At 39.1% G+C, this 25,073-nt stretch overlaps 1 pseudogene; it reads right to left on the bottom strand.

Moving 5' to 3' along the window:
- Positions 1-15,122: 15,122 nt before the first annotated feature.
- Positions 15,123-15,272, bottom strand: LOC118668740 (annotated as a pseudogene).
- Between the last annotated feature and the right edge of the window lie 9,801 nt (positions 15,273-25,073).

The raw sequence follows: 25,073 nt of genomic DNA, 5'->3' as shown, positions 1-25,073 counted from the left end.
CACTAGTTTTGCCATGGAGTTATTTCTGTGCTTTTAAATTAATACTGAAATTCTCTGGGACTGTTATTTTTATAATGACAGAACTATCATCGACCTCACAGGGTTGTTGTGAGAATTATTATTATTTTTTGTTTTGTTGGTGGTTGTTAATCCTCACTGAGGATATTTTCCCATTGATTTTTAGAGTGGAGGGGGACGGGGAGAGAGAATGCACAATGTGATGCATATATATCATGCCTGTTGCTGGGATGGTGAGACACATTGATTGGTTGCCTCCTGCATGCACCCCGATCAGGGCCGGAGAGCCTGCAACCAAGATATGTGCCCTTGATCGGAATCGAACCCTTCAGTCCGTGGGCTTATGCTCTATCCACTGAGCCAAACCAGGAAGGGCATGAGAATTAAATGAGATAACATATATAGAGCACCCACACTTTTTGGAACATTATGACTGCTCTATAAATGATAGTTCTCTTTCCCCCTTAGACCATTGCTCTGCTACAAGACAAAAAACAAAGCATTTCATACTCATCCAACAGTGAAATCCTTGTTTGGAAAGCTTTGCTCTAATGATTTCAAATATATTCATTCATTCATTCAATATTGTCTTAAATGTAACCCAGTTGCCATTTATCATTTATTTTGTCATTGCTCTTATCCTGGTAACCATTTTGCCATAAAGAGAAGTCGATTAATATAATGTGTCAAGTTCTGCTTGATAAAAGTAGAATACTGTGTAAGGTATTGTGGGGCCAGGGAAAGGGTGGAAATAGATATTAGAAACACCCTTTGTCCAGTATGAGCTTATAGTTTAATCAAGAAACCAAGATATATATACTAAAAAGAAGTAACAAATATATAGACAAATTGGCATAAAAATGCATACCAGATAAGGTAGAAAGTAATGACCTATTTATACTGAGGGTCAGCAAAATGTACATATCGAAGAAGCTCATTGCTATATTTCTACTAAGAATGTGGCTGAAGATGTTGATCGCATTTGCTTCCCTTTTATAAAAATCTAAAGGAGAAATACTTGTCTCATTTTTTTTTTTCAGGAATAGTTGTGGTTCTTTGAAGTCACTTAAAATTATTTTTATGGGCTCAGGAAATCTGGTAACACCATGATTTGCAAATGCTGGTCTGCAGACTGTTATAAGTTGATAAGAAATATCAAAAGAAATTTGTGTGTGTGTGTGTTGTTAGGGATTTTTGTATGTCATCTTTATATATTGCACACACAATATTCCATCTGTCACAGTATTCAACTTTAGAGTGTGTTATCTCCCAATTGGTGCCGTACTTGAATCTTCATTGGGCTATTTCAGCATTCTTTTATGCTAGTTGCTTCTGTGTAATGTGGAAGATGTGAAGATCAGTAAATTCTAAGTGCGTGACACTATTATTGTGGTATTTTTTCCATAAAATAAATTCCTAGCTGAGAACTAAAGTTGTGTGTGAACACTATAATGATGAGTAAGGTATTCTGTAAAACATGGATGATGGCGTTGCTGGCATAAACATTGAGAGCAAAGTAGGCAAACCCACAATAAATGTCTATTACAATGGACACATTGATGCCACCATGAAGATGGAAAGAGTCCAGTGAAAGCAGCCTGCCTCAGCTAACTGGCTGGTTCTTAGGGACTGGTGCCACTGGATGTAATATGTTTCCCTCTTGCTCCTATCTTTGTCTTTTGACAGTTTGATTATGATGTATTTAGATGTGGATCTCTTTGCATTTATTCAACTTGGACTTCATTGATCTTTACTTTCTCCATCACTCTCTGTCCAGGTAAAATGGATAATCAGAGGTACTACTTAAAGTTTTGTCCAGGGAATGATTCCTCATTATTTTAAAGACATTTCAGAGTGAATCAGTAATATTTTCTTTTGGCTTGTGGCACAATATCGTATAGACCATCTATAAACCAGACCTGCATTTTCTTTTTTTAAATTGGTTTAGAGAGGGAGGAAGTGAGAGAGAAAAGAGAGATGCCTTAACTTATTTAACCATCTCCCAATTGATTTTGATCATTTCCTTTTCTTTCTTTCTTTTTTTTTTTTTGCTATTAAGAACAATGCTGAAAATATGTCCTCTGAATAGGTCTATATGATAAATTCGCTTATATCTATATGTTAAATTCTTACAAGTTCATTCATTTTTAGTTTAATTTGGCTCATTGAATATATAAAGTCCTGTGCACATAAATAATTATATCTACAAGGTAATTTCCTACAAGTTGATTCATTTATTTCTAATTTAATTCCAATCCATGTTGGATATATAAGTCCCCTTAACCTTTTTCTAACATCGTGAGTTACAAAAAGTAAGTAAAACAAATGAAAAGAACAGGATCAATAAAGTAAGTCCCTAATTACATATGTAATAATTTCTCACTTCTACATTTGCTGAGCTGTATTTGCCTACTTTGCCCCTGTTTCCAATAAAGTTATCATACCACAAGGTTAACAAAAAAAGATCTGAACATGCTAAAGTGTTTACAATATGTCAAAACCAATAAAGCAAGTTTCTAGATATCTTTCCTTCACCCCTATGGATCTGTTCTCCATGTTTTCTACCTTGCTCTGTGGCCTGGGAGGCTGACCCATATGGTCTACACCAGGGGTTGCCACACTATGACCGGCAAGCTAAGTCTGGTAACCTCCATTTGTTTAAATATTGTCTGCAGCTATTTTTAGGCTACACCTGTAGGCGTATTTGTGACAGAGACCATATGACTCACAAAGCCTAAACTCTTCGTTATCTGACTCTTTGCAGAAAATGTTTGCCAATCTCTGGTCTATACCACTGGTTCCTTTGGGTGCAGTCACTGGGGTGCATAGCAAGAGATTGAAGGGAAGGAGAAGAGGGGAGTTGGGGACTTGGTTTCTGTCTCCCAATGTGGTTGCCACAGGATGGCTTTGTTTCTGGAGTAAGAATCTCAGGTTCTGTCAGGGGCCTCTCTCCTGTCAGCCTTCTCTGTTGTGGGTTCTGATAATCTTACCCCACCCAACCGCTTTCAGCCTCGGGGATGACACCTTGTTGTTGTTATTAGCCTGGGGGCCCTGTAGTTTCCTCCCCCCTGGTTTCCTGAACCTTTGTCCATACCTGTGCAAAGAGCCCTTTATTAAACTCTCCTTAATTTATCTTAATATAAGGATATCTTCTGCTCCTTTTTGAATTCTGACCAGTATAGTAGATTATAATACCACATATATGGATAGATATGTATTCTCTGATCCTAATTTTATAAAAAAGACAATACTGAAAACAATTTCACAAAAATGAGTAATAGTGGTTATCTGTACATAGTACGATTATCAGTGACTTTTATTTTTCTTGTTTTCATCGAATCTATTTGATGAAGATTTACTACTTTTGTGCTAAGAGAATAAATAAATAATATAATAAATAAAAAAGGCTAGAATCTTTGTCCTTGTAGTTAATTGGGTTAAATCTAGCTATCCCCTAAGACTCAGCGACAGATGTTGCCTTTCCTGGAAACAGTGTACACACTGGAGAGGGCACTGCCTTTGGCATCATCGAGCTTGCTCTCTGCCACTCAGGGTTTGGTTATGAAAACGGACAGAAGACTCAGATACACACATTCATAGGCACATGCCTGCTCTTATGCACACACCCACAGACCTGGAAAGTTGTGTTAGCCCAACAGCACCTTCATTTCAGTTGTGTATTTCTGCACAATGTGATGCACATATACCATGCCTGTTGCTGGGATGGTGCCCATACTCAGTAAAACTGCCCAGTGGCAGAGCTAACATTTCCTTAGGCTCAGGGTTCTAGATTTCCTAGTTCGTGCATGCTCAGCCATTGCTCTCCAAAGCAGGCCACCATACTGATTGGCTGGACCCTAAAGGACCTATAGTGTTGGCCCTGCGCTATTCCAGATTCAGCCATCTCCCAAGACCCTTCTTACTTCTGTTTGTTTGTATTTGGATCACCAGCCCAGACTCTTAGATTTCCCCGGCTCTCCTGTTGAGTTCTCCTTTTGGGGTACTGGTGGCCAGGACCACCCTGACCCAAACCTATCCTGACAGTCTTCCTTAACTTCAAATCCCTAGAATCAGTGGGTAGGGCAGTGATGGCGAACCTGAGACACGTGTGTCAGAGGTGACACGCGAACTCATTTTTTTGGTTGATTTTTCTTTGTTAAATGGCATTTAAATATATAAAATAAATATCAAAAATATGTCTTTGTTTTACTATGGCTGCAAATATCAAAAAATTTCTATATGTGACACGGCACCAGAGTTAAATTAGGGTTTTTCAAAATGCTGACACGCCGAGCTCAAAAGGTTCGCCATCACTGGGGTAGGGTCTGTTTATTTGTCTTTCCAGAAGACCTAGAGCTCGTGCAAATTAATCTCTGGCACCAGATCTAAATAAAAAGAAGGCTGCATTGGTCAGGCCACAAAAAGCTCCAGTACAGCCCTTTTGCAGGTTGATGATCTCTGTGAAGAGTTGAGCTAGAAAGAGCTGAGCTTCTCAGTGTTGAGGTGATCAATTAAAATAAGCCAAAGTGAAAGCAGCGGTCTAGCCTTTAATCACTTACTGTGACCATAGAAGTAAGAGGCTAAGCAGAAAGAAAGCACCAGATCTCCCTCGTTTCATTTTTTTTGGAACAGTGTCACCGGGCGAGTTGGATGAATTAGCACAGATTTGGGGATTATCTCACTACTGGGAGAATACTGAACAAAAGGCTTCTGCTGCTTTATGGACCAGCGGACTGAAGGGTAGGTGGAGAAGAGAGGGAAGGGTTAGGAGTCGAAAAATATCAAACATCGAGGCAAAAAAGTGTCTTCATTGCCCACCCGATGTGGTGATCATGGCAGAGGTGCCTGAGAAGGGCCATGGTTGAGGGCTCCCCAATAAGAAGGTTTCCACATGGAGGTGCCTGGGTGAGAAATGCTGGTACGAATATAACTGAGCCCTGCAGCAAGCCCGAAGAATGGTCCACCCACCACCTACCCCTCAAGGCCTGCCAGGGAAAGCCTTTGTAATTGCCTGTGGTCAGGCCTGAAAGATCACACATAGGATTTTGACCTGGAGCTGGACCCCTCAATGTCTACTTGCTCACACTAGATAACTAGGGAAGAACATTCTAGTAACTGCTGTCTAGCACAAAGAATGTCACTCCAAGGTGACTTGTTAATGCCTGCACTCCAGAAGCAGATCTTGAGGCAAGAATTCAAGTACAAGGAGTTTATTTGGGAAGTGAATTAAAACACCAGGAGGGGAGAGGGGAATTGAAAATGGCAAGGCACCAGGCTAAGTGGTTTCACTGTGTCATGTCAGTTATTCCCATGTCACAGAAGAGCAACTAAAATTGAAGGAGGTAAAGGAGCTTAACCAAGGCCCACAGCTTGTAAACAGCAGAACCTTTTCTGATGGCAAAGGCCATTCTATAATTCTATAACCACTGCACTCACTAAATTCTGTCCTTAATAAAAAGTCAATAAGATTCCGTAAATGAAAAGCTATAGTACGGGTAACAGACTTTTTTCTAATCTAATGTTTGGTTGGAAGTTGATTTTCATTTAATCTTAGTTTTTTCAAAACAAATGCATTTATTACGCTTTTTCACAGGAATTCTGGGAAGCTCATAACTGCTGAGTGTGAGCTCTGGAGTATGTAACCTCCCCGGGAGAATGCATTTTGCTAAAAGCTTGGACAGCGGAGAGAGAAAAAATGATAAAAAGGACCATGTTGGGCAGATAAAATGCTGATGGCAGAGGACCAGAGGCAAAAGGAAATGGAAAGAAAGCCAGAGAAAGAAATGAGAGAGAAACGAGGGCACTGAGAATATTCATGTAGGTCCCCACGGAAGGCAAACCGCCTTAGACTTCTAGAACAGAATGTAATTGCAAAAAGTGCTGAGTCATAAGGGGGCCTTCTTTCTAGGAACCGACATCAGCATAGACAGAAGCGTGATCAGCCCTGAAAAATGAATGACATGTCATCAGGGAAAATGTTCAACATTGCATGCTCACTCTCTGCTGAAATGTGGGTAGAGGATGGGTGAAATAGCATTGAAGGTCCATTCAACTTGAATTTTAGCTATGTTTCTTTGTAACTTGATATTTTCAACTATTTGCTTAAGAGTTTCTTTATACCCTCCATCCCTCCCCCCAGGTATGTTTCAATTACTACTTCCCCGACTCTGTCTTTTTCTATCTCCCCTCTCCTCCACCCTCTCATATACTTTTTAAAAAAATATCTCCATTGTTTCAAGTTCTGAATTATACATATATTTTGCTTTTAATAATTTCCTTTTGAGTGATTGAGGTTTGACTGCTAAGAGCCATTGATGCTTCTTGCTATTTGTGGAGCTTTCCTACTAACGTAGAAGACAAGTTTCTGCAGTGGCAAGAGGAGAAATTTAATTTAGCAAATATTTATTGAGAACTGGCTATGTACAAGCTATAACAGAGGCTTCCAGGAACCCCTAGTCTAGTAGCGGGTAAAATGCAGCATCCAATGATCGTTAGCCTTAGCAAAGCAGCAAAGCCAAGATCTAAAACAAATGAAAAAGGCAATGAAAAAACAGAATTTTATTTTTCAAAAAGATCAAGCAGTGAAATAGTCATGCTTTAACTTTATTCACGTAACTTTTATTATGCTTAACTATTACTGATATTTTTATAGTGTTTTGTTTTTTTTTTTACATGGGAGAACATTATAATTTTTTTCAGAATTTAGGATATTTAAAAGTCTTTATCTGGCCATGGTTATGAGAAACAGGGGTTCCTATAATAGTACTCATCTTAATTGCAAAGCACCTTATGGTTTGCATAGTTTCCACACATACACTCATTTCAGCGTAGTTTTGTGAGAGAGGGAATGCAGGTGGCACTCCTATTTCACAGATAAAGTTGAGTCTTAGGTTAAGTACTTCCTAGTAGCTACTGAAGACTATGCAGTTTTTAAAGATCAGACCCTAAGGGAAAGGCCCAGTGTGGTTCAAGGGAAGGTCTACATGCACCTGAAAGGCATCCCATAAGTGTAGGGTGTGTTGGAGGCAAGCTTTCAGGAACAGCTAAAGTTTTAAAAGGTGAAGATGGCAAAAAGGTCTTATCAGGTAGGGGCAATCACACTGGCACAGACAATTAGGCAAGAAGTTAGAGGGCTTTTCACCAAACAGCATGTAGCCGAACTGACTCAGAGGTAAGTAAAAAAGTGGAGAAAGATCAAGAGCAGGAACTAGCAAATGATTACCACTGCACCTTTTGAAGTTATAGTCAGATAGCTCTGGCTGGAGCTATTTTTGGTCAGGTGACTTGTGTGTGGGTTTAGTAGGAAGGGCAGACAGAAGTGATTGGCAGAAGGGCCAGATTTCTTTTGTAATGGAGATGAAAAACTATTATGCTAAGTGAAATAAGCCAGTCAGAGCTAGACAGTATCACATGATCTCATTCATTGGCGGAATCTAATGAATAAAGTAAAATGATGAACAAAATGGATCCAGAGACATAGAAGCATGGAACAGATTGTCGAATCTCAGAGGGAAGGTGGGGGAGGGTAGGTGGGTGGGAAGAGATCAACCAAATAACTTGTATGCATATATGCATAACCCATGGACACAGACAACAGGGTGGTGAAAGCCTGGGGCGTGGGTTAAGGGCAGGCTAGAAGGGGTCAGAGGTGGAAAAAAGGGGACATATGTAATATTTTCAATAATAAAGATTAAAAAAATAAATAAATCAGACTCTTGAATCTTTTCTTTCTATGTTCATTCTAATATCCCCCTGCCTCCGCCTCCTGCCCAGTAATTATCTTGTTGATTTGGCATCTTCCCCATGGTTTTAGAATTCCCTCTGCTTTTTTCTTCTGTAAATCCCTATTAGCGATTCTGAAAACATTAAAGGAAAATCATACCGTATTATAATAAGAGTAAAAGAAGCCCCTGAATCCACTGAAAGATTGTTTTTGTTTGATGGGATCATACTGAATAGAGCACTAAGACTAGACCCAGAATCAGATCAATTCCCTTGCTCTTTCCCATAAGTCAAAATCAAATACACTGAAGATCCCATATATAGGTTTAGAGATAAGCCAATAAGGAAATATTCCAGTAGCTTCTGTGCTTCCATCTGGTTGTTTAAAATGAAGACATTTACCTAGATTTGTCTATTCATGCAAACATTCTTTAGTTCAATGAAAAGTCATTGAGAAACTAGAGAATTTCAGAAGCACTCTTCTTTCAAGAACTGTACAGTCTAGTGTTTCAGTCATAGCTTCCTTTAAGATTAATTGTTGACAGCCAGACCTAGGATCTGAGACCGTCAGGGATGAGACTTGGATGAAATGTGTTCCCTTGAGACCCAGCATTTCCATTCATTTTCCATGTTGACTAGTATAGAAGACTGGGTGTCTGCTTGGGGTCCTACTGCATTCCAATTCCCCTTCATGTACTTACCATCTCCATCTAGATCTGGGGCTTATCCTTGAACTCAGAGCACTTCCCCCAGTACCTGCCTTGCACTGGTATATAGTTCAGGTCTTTCCTTCATCTGCTCTGTGTTCCTGTGGATATTCCCACTGTGCCTTGTTCCTACGATGTAATAACAGTTTACCTGTCCATAAAACTCCATTGCCTTTCATTGCTAACCCAGTATAGCCCTCATAAACCACTAAATAATAATATGTAAAAAGATAAACTCAAGTCTTCATTTCACACAGGTGGCTGTTAAGCCAAAGGAAATCTTAAGTCCTTAAAAGGAATCATTAAGGTATGTTATTCTCAGCTTGGTCAAGGGTCCCCTTTCTTCTTCAAACCAGATTGATGAAGCTTTTGTGGTTTGGTTTCCCTCATTATTTCAGAAACGTAAAACCTTTGAATCATGTCAAGGTGTCTGTCTAGAGAAGAATATAATTTCTTTCTTCTGGGTGACCTATCCGGATCAGACATTAATGACACAGCTTGATGCTGTTGAGAAGGATTCATGAAAAAGGAACTGGTGATAGCTGGGAGCACTTCCAAGCTTTTGCTTTTTTGAAAAGCCATAGGCATAGGTCACTCCAGTCAGCAAAGCTAACAAGTCCTCCTCAAGAATGGTTAGGGGAAACTTTAGAATCCTGCAGGCCACTCTGACTGTGAGATTTAACTCTTTCCTAAAGCCTCTGGGTCATGTAACTCTATCCTCCCATGAGCAGAAGAAATTTCCAGGTGGTCCAAGGAAGCCAAGATGAAACAAACAGGAACTTTTCCAACTGGATTTTTGAAAGCCTTTTTTTTTTTTTTTTACTAATATTTGCTTGCCAAGAGAAAGAAAAATAATGTTGTTTCTTAATAATGTGTATCAGAACAGTATAAGAATAAGCAGGACAAATGTGGAGGGAGAAGGAGCCAGAATTTTCCTAAGAGTGTAAAGTACTTTTTCCTCTATTGTTTCTGCATTTGCCCACTTGGTATGTTTCCCACACAATAGACAGAGTGGTCCTTATAAAATTTGAGTCTGAACATGTTATACCTTTGCTCAGAACTCTCTGGCTGTTCATCTTCCTCAGAGTAAAATCCAAAATCCTTACAATGACTTACAGATCCCTGCCTAGAGTCAATTGCTCCTTTGTTTCTCTGTTACCTGCTTCCATCCTTTGCCCCTGACAATCATGGTGTCCTTTGAAAATATAGATAGTGTGGGGCAAAAGTAGGTTTACAACTGTGAGTATGTGAAACACAGAATTTATTACTAGAGGCCCAGTGCACAGATTCGTGCACCAGTGGAGTCCCTCGGTCTGTCCTGCGGGGATCAGGCTGAAACCGGCTCTCCGATATCCCCCGAGGGTTCCCGGATTGCGAGAGAGCGCTTCTCAGGTGATGCACCCCAGAATTGGGCTCCCTCCTCTCTGGTTCTGGGTGCGTCACCCGAGAACCGCAGCTGTCAAGTCACCACAGCTCAGCAGCTCCTGCACTGAGCATCTGCCCCCTGATGGTCATTGTGTGTCATAGCTACCGGTCAGACAGTCACTTAGGCTTTTATATATATAGATTATTTATTAATTATTTTCCATATGAACAACTATAAGCCTACCTTTGCCCCACCCTGTCTAAGAACATGTCACTACTCTGTATAAAATTCTTCAATGGCTTCTAAATTTCTCCAGAGTAAAAGTCAAAGTCTTACAGGACAAATATCTATAAGATCTTGCTCTTTTGAGCCTCTGAGAATTCTCTTTCTTCTGTGCTTTGCTTTATCATTTTTTTCCCATAGAATTGATCACCAACAAATACACTATATACTTACTTGTTTATATGCCTTTTGGGGGTCTTTTCATACTAACCTATAAACTCTATGAGTTAAGAGATGTTTCTGTTTAATTGATGTATCTCTAGTGCCTAGAACAATGCTGGAACCTGATATTTGATTCAATATATATGTAATACATGTGAGTGATATATAGTCAGCTTTACCTGGCAGCTAGTTAGCTCTTTATTGGGAAGCAGGAAAAGCAGGGTAATATTCTGTACTCATGCTATTATTTTCCCCAGTTAATCTGTTTTATTTTAAAATGTGCAATTATGTGTTCTGAAATATTAATAGTTTTGTTTCATTCTTGCCACCAATTTAAATTTTCTTCTTAATACATTGATTAGAACTTTCAGGAGAATGAGCATGATAGTGAGGATAGAGAGCATCTGTTTTGGTCCTGATTTTAAAGGGGATGCCTCCAGTGCAGGATTTCTCAACTTTGAAACTATTGACATTTTGGGATGGATAATTCTTAGTTATTGGGGATGCTTGGTGCATTGTAGGATATTTAGCAGCATCCCTGGCCTCTATCTACTAGACATCAGTAGCATCCTACCAATTGTGATAACCAACTGTCCTCTGGGGGCAAAATTGCCTAGAGCGAGAAACACTGCTCTAATGTTTCAATGTTAAATTGTTTATAGGCTCAATTTTCTTGTGTTTGTACTCCTTGTGGAAGGAAAAAATTAATACAAGCTTTCTGGAGAGCATTTTGGCACTGAGTATCTAAAACTTAAAAAATATTTCTTCCCTTGACCCAATTACTTATTCTCTAACAATTTATCCTAAGAAAATAATCAAAGGTGTGGACAAAGATTTATGTTCAGGGATGTCTGTTGCTGAATTATTTATGATTGTGAAAGAATTGAAAGTAACCTTCTGTCCAATAATAGGAATAGCTCAAGAAATTATAACTTATTATAGGATGGGATTTGCTTTCTCTAGAAAAAAATTATGCTCTTGCCCAGCCAGTGTGGCTCAGTGGTTGAGTGTCAACCCATGAACCAGGAGGTTGTGGTTCCATTAGCAGTCAGGGCACATGCCCGGGTTGCAGAATTGATCTCCAGTAGAGGGTATTCAGGAGACAGCTGATCAGTGATTCTCTCTCATTGTTGATGCTTCTATCCCTCTTCCTTCCTCTCTCTGAAATCAATAAAAATATATTTAAAATTATGCTCTTAAAGAATAGTAACAGCAACAATAGAGTAGATAAGAGCAACAACAACAATAGTTAACACTTATATTCTAATGCCTTGGGTAGCCATTAGGACTGTTAAAATATATATATGTAATGGTTTTTCTCTCCTTCTAGGGACATGATACATGATTGGTATTTCTCCAACCCCTACGAAAGTAGACATAGCTATGTGACTTGCTGTGACCAGTGAAGTGTTAGTGAAACTGGTAGGATGATTCCTTTCTGGGTAGTCTTTAAAAACCTTATGACTTTTGCCACATTTTTTTATTGATTGTATAAGCATGTACTGAGAAGCTAGAGATCCGAATTGGATAAGTAGCATGAATAAGGAATAAACTTTTACTGGGTTAAGTTTTTTTGGTATTGTTTATTACTCAAGCATAATTGTTTAAGCATAGCACATAGGCACTGTACTTGCATTACAATCTGTGAAGTGGTCAGAATTAGTAGCCTCATTATTATGAATGAGGAAACTGAGGCACAGAGGGGTTATGTCCAAATTCACATTATTGGTAAGTGGCAGTGCTGAGTCCAGGTTTCAGATCCAAGGAGTGGTTTCCAAATCTAACTGCTAAATAATACAAAAAAAATAAGGGGGAGGCAATCAGAGAAAGGTACTTAGATAAAGATATTTGGTGATGGTGGGTAGAACCTTGAGGAGCAGCACTATGTGGGATGGTTTTGCACCCTCTGCTGCTGTGTTTGGTTTTATTTGATTGCTTTGCTCTTTTAGTTGCTTGCTTAGAGGAGGAGAGAGACTGTATGTATCTCTGGATATGCTTTTGACATTTTGTATTTCATGCCCGTGAAATCGTGGAGATTTTTTAATTGGTTGATTTTTGAGAATAAACACAGAAACTGCATTTAAAAGAATTTCTGCATGTCACATGGAAAGTCTTTGATGATGTGTTGGCATTTGAAGAATTAAGTACCCAAATGAAGGAATAGCTGTTGCATGTGACGGGGCAGAATTTAAATGGCAGCAAGGAAGGACCGAGGAATATCTTCTCAGGTCCCTTTTGGCCCTTGTATCCTTTGAACACTTAATTGGGTTTTCCTTCAAACATCTTTTATTGTCTCCTGCAGTTTGAATGGGAAGCAAACTCATGGAGTATATTCGTGAATTATGAACAGTCATGTTTTGACTTCGGGAGACAGGTCTGAAGCAGAGCTGAGGAAGAGTATCCCGGGAGGCTCTGAGAGAGAGAGAAAGTGTAAGAAGTTGGCTCCAGCCTGTCCATCTCCCAGGCCTCAGGGACATCCTCCTCTGAGCCCTCCTGGCAGTAAGGTCTGTACCAGTCGTCCTGTCTGTACCAAACAAGCTCTGCCTGCTCATGTTCACTAGCTTCTCCGTCCTTTGTCTGTTCCCATGCTTTCCATCAGCCCATAAACAAACGTCCTGTAGTTGCCACTTTGATTCAATCCCTGATATAGAGCTCTGGATGTAGAAAACAGTATTTATGAATTACAGTTGAGCAGGAAATGGGGATTTATTGGGAAGTTGGACTGCACATGCTTGCCCCATCTCTATGGTATCCTCTGAGAGATTTTTCTGTAGGAAAGAATAGTTGACCATCGAAACCTCAAAAAGGCCACCAGAAAAGTCTGTTGGTCAACAAAAGCTAAGTTTATTAGACTTCCTGCAGCTAGGGAAAATGCTACCCTGACAGTGTTAACAGTATCTAAGAAGGGGAAGTCAGGGAGGGTACTTATTGGGTTTAGGACCTGGAGTGGCAGAGAACTAATTGGTATTGGGCAGAGTTTATGACATAATATTTTATGTAATATAAAGGTGAGGGTCTTGAGGTATATATTTGATGCGAAAACTATTAGTTTTGTTGCTTCATAGTCTTGTCTTCTGGGTGCCAGTATTTTCTGGATCAGGTAGCTATTTTATTTGTTTAATTTAGCCTGGTCCCAGTATTGTTTCGCACTGAGGAGAAAAATGCATTTGTGCATAAATATTTTTCAATTAAGTTGACAAGCAAAAAGAAAGATTGTTTAATCCTGGTATTGTTTAGCAGAGGACAGGAAAGTTTGCTGGTTTCAGTTCTGAGGGTGGATAGAAAATCTGGTTGATCTTTTGGAGACTATGTTTGTGTCCCAGCCATTAGCAAATATCTTTTCTCTAACCCTCCCCACAATTAGGATCTGCCCCATTTACATGGTACTGATCATGAATGTATGAACTGAATTATTTAAACCAACTGCGGTTGAGCTAAGGTTTATTGTCTTTAAGGTTTAAGTCTTTCCTCTGGCAGAAAAGACTTAGTTTTCTGCTTTTCAGACTCACAGCCTAAATGAGTCAAGTCTCTTTCAATGAGTGCAGTGGTCTATTTATTTTGTTTCTGGTCAATCAGAAATAATTTGACATTTGCATTTGTGGTAGCTCCTTTTCCAAAGGGGTTGACCTTACATTGCTCTATAAATGGTTCTTCCCCAAATGGCGGTGTTTCCCCACAAGAGTTAATAAATGTGGTTACACTCTACTCTTAAGTAAAACATTCCATGCTTCTTGCATGTACTGGTACAAAGACCTCTTTCTTAGGGAATACACTAAGTAGAGTGGATTATTTTATTTATTTGAATCATTAGCCATTGCATCCTAGCCCCCAACTGGCATAAAGACAAAGTTGAAAATCAAATAAATTAGTAATTTTATGCACCAGTGATTTGCGAAATGCAGGCAGAGTAGAACTGAACAATAAAGAAGCATGCCTGTGCCCACAGAAAGATAAATTATACAGTCAGTATCTGGAATTTAAATGACATGTTTTCATCTTGGTTTGCAAATAACAGTTAATGGTGATAAGGGCATAGCAATCCCAATATAATTTCTTCTCTGGAAATATGTGTTAAAATGATGAAGCTATTTTCAGTTCAAAAGATGACTTTAAAAGAACTAAGTTAAGAGGGCTACCCAAAACAAAATAAACTCAGAGAGAATTAATGTGTTTTCTTTGAAAAAGCAACTTTTTAGTCCTCCTCTATTTATTTTTGTTTTCTTAGGATATCAGCATTTTCTATGCATAATAAATAACATCATCATCATCATAATTATGTCATTTGTTGAGTAACTACAATGTGATAGGCATAGGACAAGACCATTTAATTGCATTACCTCAATCAATCCTGTTAACAACTCCGTGAGGAAGGTATTATTACCTAATTTTCAGATGATAAATATGAAGGTCAGAGAGATTATATTATTTTCATTGCACATTGTTTCTCTCAAAGACTCATGAGTCATTGAATATTAGAGTCAGAATTCAACTTAGAAACCATCCAGTTTTACTGATACGGAAGCAGAGGCATAAAAAAAGGAAATGTCTAGAGTAGAATATTATTGTGGGTTGCACATTGTGGTGGAACTAGATATTCACCATCCATACTAGGTCAACATTGATATTCCCCCCCTCCTCTGCCCCCCCCCCGCCCCCCCCCCCCCGTTGATTCAAGAAGAGACAATTATAGTCAGTGAAGTGTGAGAGTAAGAATGCTGTCGGGCTTCCAGGAACAATTTCACTGATCCTTAAAGAACTACAAGCAGAGAAGGTAGCCATCTTTCCATTAGTCCAAGAAATGATTCCAATCTAAAGGTTGGTAGAGTGGAGAATAAAAAGCACTTATATTTCTTTTCTTTTTTCATTTTTATAGGCTGGGAGGTAAATGAATAGAGCAATGTTTTCTATCTAATCATCTCCCCTTGCCTGTGTTTCAGTGTCCCAAAGTTTAATTAACAGAAAGCACTTGTATTCTTGATGTCATTGTTGGACCTCTGATTCAATGAAATTTGAACCTTATCCTACTTCTGGACTCTATAGTTATATACAAGATCTATAGTTATATAGTTATAAGTATATGGTTATAAATACATTTTCTAATCACTTAATTCAGTTTGAATCAGGGTTTGTACTTGCTGCTGAAAGGATATAAACATTTGACTTGCAATTCTCTCTCTCTCTCTCTCTCTCTCTCTCTCTCTCTCTCTCTCTCTCTCTCTCTCTCTCTTGTGTGCGCGCGCTCTCTTTCATCATCAGGGGGAGTGCTGGAAAAGAGAGGAATGAAATTTGAAAGCAGGCCAAATTACTTTAAGTGGAAAAGGATGAGACCAGGAGGGGCAGCCTGAGAAGATGAAGAAACCAGCAAGAATTGAGGTCTGGAGAAGTGGGAAGAAGAAGAGAGAGAAAGAGTGGGAAAGAGGAAAAGGAAGAGAAAGAAACAGGTGCTGTGATGGGTAGCTTTGGAGAGACTTGAAGTATTATTTTTTTGGAAACTCTGCTTTGTTGTGCCATGTGAAGCCCTGGTTTCCGGCTTCTCAAGAGACACTTTGGAATTGATTTTATCTAGTTCTAAGAAAAATAGTCAGTATTTTTATTCCTATCACATTACATCACATATATAAATTTCTTTTGGGAGAATTGACAGTCTTCCCATACAAGGACAGAGTATGCATATTCATTCCTTCAATTTTTCTTACCTCAGTTTTTTTCTTCATGCATCTTGCATATTTCTTGTTAATTTGAATCACTTCTATTCAAATTTATGCCTAGATATTTTATAATTTTGTTTCTCTTGTAATAGGTATCTTTTTTCCATGATATTTTCTAACAGCTTGCTGTTTTTATACAGGAATACTGTCTATATTGTATATTATTATTATATACCACCTTACCTGTTTTTTATTGAAATCATCATGACATTAGAGTTATGATTCTCATAGGCTTTCCAGATATACAATCATATTATCTTCAGATGGTAGTTTTATTTCTTTCTTTCTAATTTTTTATACTTTTAATTTTATTCTCTTAGATAATTTTATTGGCTTGCACCTCCATATTAATGTTAAATAATGTGGTATCAGTGGATGTCATTGACCTATTACCAACTTTATTGATATTTGTGTTTTCCTGATGCTGCCTTAGTTCTTTTTTAAAAAAAATATATTTTTATTGATTTCAGAGAGGAAGGGTGAGAGAGAGAGAGAAAGAGAGAGAGAGATAGATAAACATCAATGATGAGAGAGAATCATTGATTGGCTGCCTCCTGCACGTGCCCCACTGGGGACCGAGCCCACAACCCAGGCATGTGCCCTTGACTGGAATTGAACCTGGGACCCTTCCGTCCATAGGCAGATGCTCTATCTACTGAGCCAAACCAGCTAGGTCTGCCTTAGTTCTTTTAAAGTTGAAATGTACTAGTATGTATAACCATAGCTATGTTTATCTCTATCTCTATTAAAAAGGAAGTATTCATCTATTTCTATGGAAATCACCATAACCAACTCATCTTTTTGTCTGAGAATTTCCCTGCTTATCATTGAAAGTCCAGCATCCTGGGAAACTCCTCATTTCCAGACAAACCAGGATGATTGGTCACTTGAATTAAAGTCAAGAATGGATGTGAATCTTATCTAGTCACTTTTTGGCATCTATGTGGCTACCTTATGATTTTCAATTAGACTGATTTATATGATTAATTGTATTATATGTTTTATAATATAGAACTGTCTTTTTCCTCTTGGCATGGATTCCAATTAATCATGTTATATTAGTTCTCTCCCTGATTATTGGATTCTATTTGCTAATATTTTATGTTATGTATTTTTGTCAGAGGTCAAAAATGAGATCAGCTTGTGTTTTTCATTTTTATGTGTGATCTTTGTTGTGTCTGTGTACCAATGTTGTAGTGATTTAATACAAAATTTTGGAATCTTTATTTCTTTTTATGTGTTCTGAAACAATTTAAATAACATTGGCTTTGCTATTCCTTAAACTTTTGGTGGCTTTCCCTGTTAAACCATCTGGGTTTGGTCTTTTTGCAATGGGTAGCTATTTGATAATTTTTTTTTTCAATCCACATCCCCTCCCGTTTGCAGTAGCGGTTCATTTAAATTTTCTATTTCTTTGTGGTTTTATTTTTTAGTAATTTATGTTTCATTGAACAATCCATTCTTCAGGTTTTCAAATTATTTTATTTTCAGGTTTTAAAATATTTTAATAGAATTGCTCAAAATAGTCTCATAATTTTTTTCAAATGGGACTACCTTAAATTAAAAAATTTTGCACAGCAAAAGAAACCATCAACAAAATGAAAAGACAGCCTACTAAATGGGAGAATATATTTACTGATATATCTGACAAGAGGTTAATATCCAAAATTTATAAAGTACTTATAAACACAACACCAAAGAAATCCCAAGCAATCAAATTAAAAATATGGGAAAAGGGTCTGCATAGCACTTCTCCAAAGAGGATATACAGATGGTCAATTGACATATGAAAAGATGCTCAACATCACTAATCATCAGAGAAATGCAAATTAAAACCACAATGAGGTATCATCTCACTCCTGTCAGAATGGCTATCATCAATAAATCAACAAACAAGTGTTAGTGAGGATGTGGATAAAAGGGAACCCTTGTGCACTGCTGGTGGGAATGCTCATTGCCGCATCCACTGTGAAAAGCAGTATGGGTTACCTCAAAAAATTAAAAATGGAACTGGCTTATGGCCCAGGGATTCCACTTCTGGGAATATATCCAGAGAAACCCAAAACACTAATTCAAAAGAATATATGTACCCCTTTGTTCATTGCAGCATTGTTTACAATAGCCAAGATTTGGAAGCAGCCCAAGTGCCTATCAGTAGATGAGTAGATTTAAAAAGATGTGCTACATTTACACAATGGAATACTACATGGACATAAATAAAGATGGAAATCTTACCTTTTGAGACTACGTAGATGGACCTTGAGGATATTAATACTAAGTGAAATAAGCCAGTCATAAAGAAACAAGTACCATTGAATTTCACTCATATGTGAAATCTAATGAACAAAATAAATTAACAAACAAAATAGAAACAGACTCAGAGATAGAGAACAGACTGACAGCTATCTGAGGGGTGGGTGTTTAGAGCTAGAGGGGAAGGGTGAAGGAATTAAGCAAAGAAAAAAAAGAAAGACTCATGGGCACAGACAACAGTATTGTGATTGCCAGAGGGAAGGGGGGAAAGGGAGGTAGAAGAAGGGAAAGGGGGGATAAATGGTGATGGAAGGAGACTTGACTTGGGGGTGGTAAACACCCACTACGATATACAGATGCTGTATGGTAGAATTGTATACCTGAAACCTACATAATTTTATTAACTAATGTCACCCCAATAAATTCAATTAAATATATCTACTCTATATATCTGTAAATTTTTCCATTTTCATTTTTTATGCTTTGTACTTTTATCTCTTACTTTAGCTTATGGTTTTCTATTTTTTCTCTCAAAACAAATGCCTTTGAGTCTGCCTCTTTTCCTTATCTATATGTTTCTTTATGTAGTTTTCCTATTTTCTTATTTATATAATTCTTTGATTTCTGCTTTGATTATAAAGTACTTAAGAATATGAACTTTTCTTTGAGAACACTTTAGCTATGGCCCATAGATTCTGACATGTAGTGTTTTCAAAGAGTATGTTTGTCATTCATTTCTAGCTTGAAGTGCATTGTACTTGGAGAATGTTATCCATATAATTTCCACTTTAGTGTGTTTGGCCCCCTTTCTTCTGTCATTCTGTGGAATCCAGGGAAGTTCCCCAGACAGCTCACATACCCCTTCCCTGATCCAAATAAAGGATTGTTAATTTTGTCCCTCAACATTCACCACATACTTTGTAATTTCAGCATCTTCCATAACTCTCATTTTCTCCTCTTTTGGCACGTCTTCCTCGTGGCTCAGCTTTACAGACACTCCCTCCTTCTGTCAGAAATGGAGTTTGTGTTCTGTCTCTCGTTTTCCTTGTTGTTTTGGGTGATATCCAAGAGAAAAGGGGGTCAGGAACTTCTTTACTCTGCCATCTTAAAACTGGCAGGCGTGGGCATGCTGTTCTGCGGAGGACGTTGGGAGGTCATCAGTTCCACACTCATGCCTCCAGGCATCCCATTAAACCAGACTTGTCTGCCAAGCTTGCTCAGATGGAATCTTTCAATGTGTATTCACTCTTAACTCAGACAAATCAGATTCATTTCCCTCAGTTGCTTCTCCAAAAACTAGTTGCTTTGCATTTTCCCCCTTATATTTCTCCTCAGCTCTTCAGCCTCTGGGGAAGGAGTATTTAAGCTGAATCCTCTGAGAACATTCTAGGTGAGGGGAGAGCATGTGCAAAGGGCTGGAGGTAAGAAAGAGTCTGCACGTTTGGGGCACTGCAAGGGGGCCAGTGTGAGTGGCTCATCGCAGTGAGGAAGATGAGGGTGAAGAGGACAGGATAGTAAGCCATAGTAAGATGTGAGGATTTTTTAAAAAAGCTATTAATCTTGCTTACCTGTACCTGTTGTACATGAGGGTCTCTAGGAACATTGTTAAGGCTTGACTAATGATGGGGATTAAAAATTCCACGACAGGGAAGTTTTTCAGGGTTGGAGATGTTAGCTTTTTTTTTTTAGATCACACAAAGTGGGTATTTCTCAACAGGGTGGTCCTGCTAGGATGTCCTTCTTTGCCCACAGACCAAGGAATGTGCAATTCTTAAGTAAATGTGGTTTTTAGTCACCGCTTGAGTAACCCACCTGCTTTCAGGTGGCCTCCTCCTGTTGAAGGCTCCCCTGCCAGTTCTTGGCACGCACCCTCTGAGGAATAGCAATGGAGGGATCGTAATGAAGTCTGTGAAATTACATGTGTAGATACCATTCATCCCTGTGTAGGAGGCAATTAACTTTTAAGATGAGGACCCCATTTTACCTAATAAGGACATTTGGTTCTCTTTTTCCCTTCTGCCTCTTAGCACCTTTCAAGTGGTAAGTGTAATGAAAATAAAAATATGCATTAGCCACTTGTCACTAGCTCTTTAACAGTATGTGATGATGGTGGGCTTTAGCATAGTAGGGGATGGTGCCAGATCCAAAGGCTTCTCTCCTGTTACCACTCCACTCCACCCCACTGCAGCAACTGTCCCTGTGACACATCTGATAGCCTCTGTGCTCACCCCGTTCCTTGTCCTCATCACTTTCATTTCTGCTGTCTGCTTCTTGCATGTTGATGCTCGGCAGGCTCTGTCTTCTGTTCTTATTCTCTTTGGGCTCCGAGTTGTGCCTGGTGGCCCCGTCCATGTACATAAGGAGAACTATCACCCAGGTTCTGAGGATGCCCATGTCTGTGTTCTCCTGCTTGGAACTCTGTTGGGCACCTGAACTGAATTATCTCCCAGCATATCAGCATCAGCAGCGCCCTGCACTCGGCCAGTTCCACATGCAGCCTGCTGATGAGAGTGACACCACCAGCCACATAGTCACTCAAGGCCAAAACCTAGGAGTCATTTTTCATATCACCTTCTCTCTCCCTTACCTCACATCTCATCAGTTACAAATCCTGCAGACTCTGCCTAGAAAACTTCTCTCTATTCTCTTCCTCCCTCTCTACTTCCATTATCACTACGTAATTCAGACCAAATTCATCATTGCTTCCCTGGACACTTAAAACAACCCTTGAGCTCATCTTCTTGCCCACAGTCTTTGTCTGCACCTCTCCACCACCACCTTCCACCCTATGGCACAATTATCTTTTAAAAATGGCCTCATCCTTCCACTACCACTTCTCCCCAAAGACCAAGGAACAGAGGGGCAGTGACATGTTATGCCAGCCACTATGATTAGAGGGTGACCAAAGGTCCTTTGTTTCCCTTCCTTGATTGTATGTTAACCTCTCGAAAATGAGACACAACTGCAGGGAAAACCAGGTTACTTACATGTCTGTCACTGGGGCAGAATGAGGGCCAGAAATAGAATAATCTTGAGTTATAGAAGAAAAGTTTATCATTCTAACACACCTGAGATTCTAAAGGCTGCACTAGTTCTTTTAATATTTTTGTCTTTACTAGATAGAAAAGCCCTGAGGGTTCATGTCTAACTCATCTGTGTGATCACTGAGCCTGACTCAGGGCCTGGAACATAGTAGGCAGTCAATATACATGTGTAGAATTTTTACATATATTTCCTACCTCACTGCTCAAGGGCTCCTCTGACTTGGGTCAGTGAGAGAATCCTTGAGAACCCTGTTCTCTTTTAGAGAAGGTTGGGCCTATACCTAGATAGGTAGCTAGGAAAAGGAGCTGGAGAGGGAGGAACTTGGAGGGAGGGAAGAGAGAGATAGAGATAGAGATAGAGATAGAGATAGAGATAGAGATAGAGAGAGAGAGAAAGCATGTGAGCTGCTCTTCTCTGAGTATAAAAATTGCAGATTATTATTCAAGCACTTCCAGCAAGACCATAAACTGGGTACTTTTCAGTGGATCGGCTCTTGGGTTGGCAAGGAAGAAACTGGGTAAGGCCAAGCAAGGCTCACTCCAATTATGTATTCCTTCTCATTGTGTGGGGAGGAAATTATCGTTGGCCATGCATATAACTGTGAACTGGAGCCTGCAGTCCTGGCTAATACTAATGCAATGAAGCGGGTCTGTCCTTTGGCTCTAGCATCCCCTGTCCTAAATGGAAAAGCTAAGGACAGCCTGGGGAGCCTCAGCTTTCCTCCAGACTTCCCACACTGCTCTCCCTCTAGGTAGTGGTAGACGTCTGGAGCGTTCCTGTGACTTGTGTTTGTTCTCAGTCTTCCTCGAGACAGACGTTTTTGCTCATAATCCCAGAGATTTATTCAGAATGCTCCGTCTTGCCCCATATCCTACTGTTTTTGTTCTTTGTAAGCTGGCCAATTTGTTTAAAATTGATTACTTTCCCTAACCTTAATGTGGCATCACTTGCATTTTCAATAGGCTTTCTATTACACAGAACTCCTGCAACATATAAAAAATGTATTTTTAAAATATCAGGTTCCAGGCTATGGACAATGTCCATAAACCCACATATCACTTAAGCAAATTGCCAGAACTCTTTCCCCGGGAGAGATAGTTTAATGAGCAAGATACCTCATGACTCAAGGACAGCATAGGTATGTGACAGGCAGCGGTCCACAGGTAACTGAGGTAATTTGGTAGTTACCATGCTGCACAAGTTCTCACCAGCTCTCATAGGCCGAGTTCTATGGCTGAACATCCAACCTGACCCCACGTGTGGTGGACGCTGCTGCTGCCTTGACCAGGTCCCCTTTACTAGGCTAGTTGTTGGGGTTGGCCACTGATGGCTCTCAGCTGCTCCCACTGCAGAGAATTGTCCCAGGTGGAACAGGAGCAACTTCCACTGGGACTTTATGCCTCTACCCACCCATCCTGCATCCCATGATTGACTGACATGGACCTACAGAAGAGTGGGTCCTCACCATAAGCAGGGACCAACTCTGTGGTGCGCCTCATGGCCCAGAGCTCCAGCTGAGACCATGTTCTCGCTCAGCTTCTTCTCTAGGCCCCCCCTGTTTCCTTCACTCCCTTTCTCCTGGGATCACTGTCTCTATAAACCATGTGAACGCAAGATACTGGCTCAGGATCTGTCTTTCGGGTGGGTGACCCAAGACATCACTCATGTACTTTCCACAAGAGGAAGAAAAGCGTAACCCGAAGGTTAGGTGGTGGAGCAAATTAATCAAAAGGGGACAACGAGAAATGATGAAGGATTGGGGCAACACTTCTTCATGTCCACCTCTTATTTCAATTCAATTCCTCAGCCATTTTTTGAGCAACCAACCCCTCACTGTTGGACATTTTGGCTTTTTTCAATATCTAGCCATTATAAATAACGCTGCAGCAAGTACTCTCAAACATAAATCTTCAATTGCATCTCAACTCTGATTTTTTAATTTTTTTTGGCTAAATTTAAATAAGGGAAATTACCAAGGTATGAAAGGTATAAGTAGTTTTCAAACTCCTGATACATAATGTCAGATTTCTCCAGAAATGGGATAATCGCTCACTCTGTTATCCTTGATATGAAGATGGCCCATTTTATAAATCTGCTATCATTATTAGTTTTAAGAAAAGTTTGACACTTCCAGAGGAAGATAGTTTCTAGGTTTAATTTAATTTTCTTTGAGTACTTATGAGGTTGGCTATTTTCTTTTTATGGTTATTAGAATTGTTAATTACTTTTCTTGTCAATTGTCTGTACATGTCCTTGCTTATTATTCTGAAGGACTATTTTTCTTCTATTTGCCCTTAATGGTAATAGCTCATTTTAGCAAACTCTTGCAATGTGCAGGTCATGGAGCTAAGTGTTTTGCATATATTATTTTGAATCATTTCAGTGTAATCATTACTTACATTTTACTATATTTTATTTAATTATGATCAGGTCAATGCCAGCTCATATGGCTCCTTAAAACAAGTGAGGAAATGTGCCCACTATCTCAGGTAGGAAAATACAGTCATACTCAGGGGTTATAACTTGGTAAATGGAAAGGGAGCTGGATTTTAGTTTCCAGTTGTTCCCTCCTCTGTGCTCTCTTGTGCAATGAACAATCCACACAACTGCACATGTTGTTCTTAAGTCTCACAATAACTCTCTGTAGTAGGAATTATTTGGTCTATTTTGTAGGTAAGATCATTGAGGCTCAGGCAATTTTTAAATTGATTTGTTCAAGGTCATACACCTATAGAGTAAGTCAGGATTTGAGTACAAACCTGGGTGATACCAAAACCAGAACCTCTAGTCATGGTGCTATTGCTGCCTTTGTGTAGCATGCCTTAGCCTAGTGGCAGAAACACATCTTTTTAAAATATTTTTTTATTGATTTTTTTACAGAGAGGAAGGGAGAGGGATAGAGAGTTAGAAACATCAATGGGAGAGAAACATCGACCAGCTGCCTCCTACTGGGGATGTGCCCGCAACCAAGGTATATGCCCTTGACTGGAATCGAACCTGGGACCTTTCAGTCCGCAGGCTGACGCTCTATCCACCGAGCCAAACCGGTTTTGGCAGAAATAAATTTTTAAAAAACTATTTTGTCTTTTAGCTTAATTTTTGATGTACTGAAGATTTAATTGTTTATGTATTCAAATTAAGCTATCTTTTTTTTTGTTTAAAAATATTTTTTGGTTTTGGTTTTATGTTTGGAAAGAGATAATTTTTTAGGTTTATAAGTCTTTTCTTTGACTTGCTATCCAAAATTAGGAGCTATTTCAGCTAAAAATATTCAACATGGTATTTCAAAGTCAGTGTAACATTGCTCAATATTTCTACAGGTTTCTTTTTGGGAATTGTACAGTTTTTGCCTGAACAGGTGGTCCAACTAGTACATCTTTTTTAGAAGTCACATTATATTGCATCAACTTACAAACGTTTATTCATACGCTTGCATAAGGTGTCATGTTAGGGAGTAAAGCAGTTTCCCTTAACACATTGTACTTCAGAGTCAACAAGGTTTAACATAGGAAAGAGGAGCTCTGTGAAGATCAGAATCATGAGTTTAGACGTGTCTTTGAGGATTTCATCTGCTGTGTACCAATCACACCTCCATGATGATTTTGAGAATGAACTGTTCTTCCTTCCAACTCCAACCCAAGCATTCTGAGTTTTAGCTTATGAGCAATGAGGATGACAGGATGGAATAATAAAAGGTTAATTTACATAAACATAAAAAAAGAGCAATGAGGAATCATGGGTACATTTTCAGCAAAGAAGTTATACAATTTGCCATTTCAACTTGTCACCACAATAATGCCCTCCAGGGAT

Source organism: Myotis myotis, unplaced genomic scaffold (genome assembly GCF_014108235.1).
Source record: "Myotis myotis isolate mMyoMyo1 unplaced genomic scaffold, mMyoMyo1.p scaffold_m19_p_13, whole genome shotgun sequence".
Lineage (NCBI taxonomy): Eukaryota > Metazoa > Chordata > Mammalia > Chiroptera > Vespertilionidae > Myotis > Myotis myotis.
This window is presented reverse-complemented; position numbering and strand designations above follow the sequence as displayed.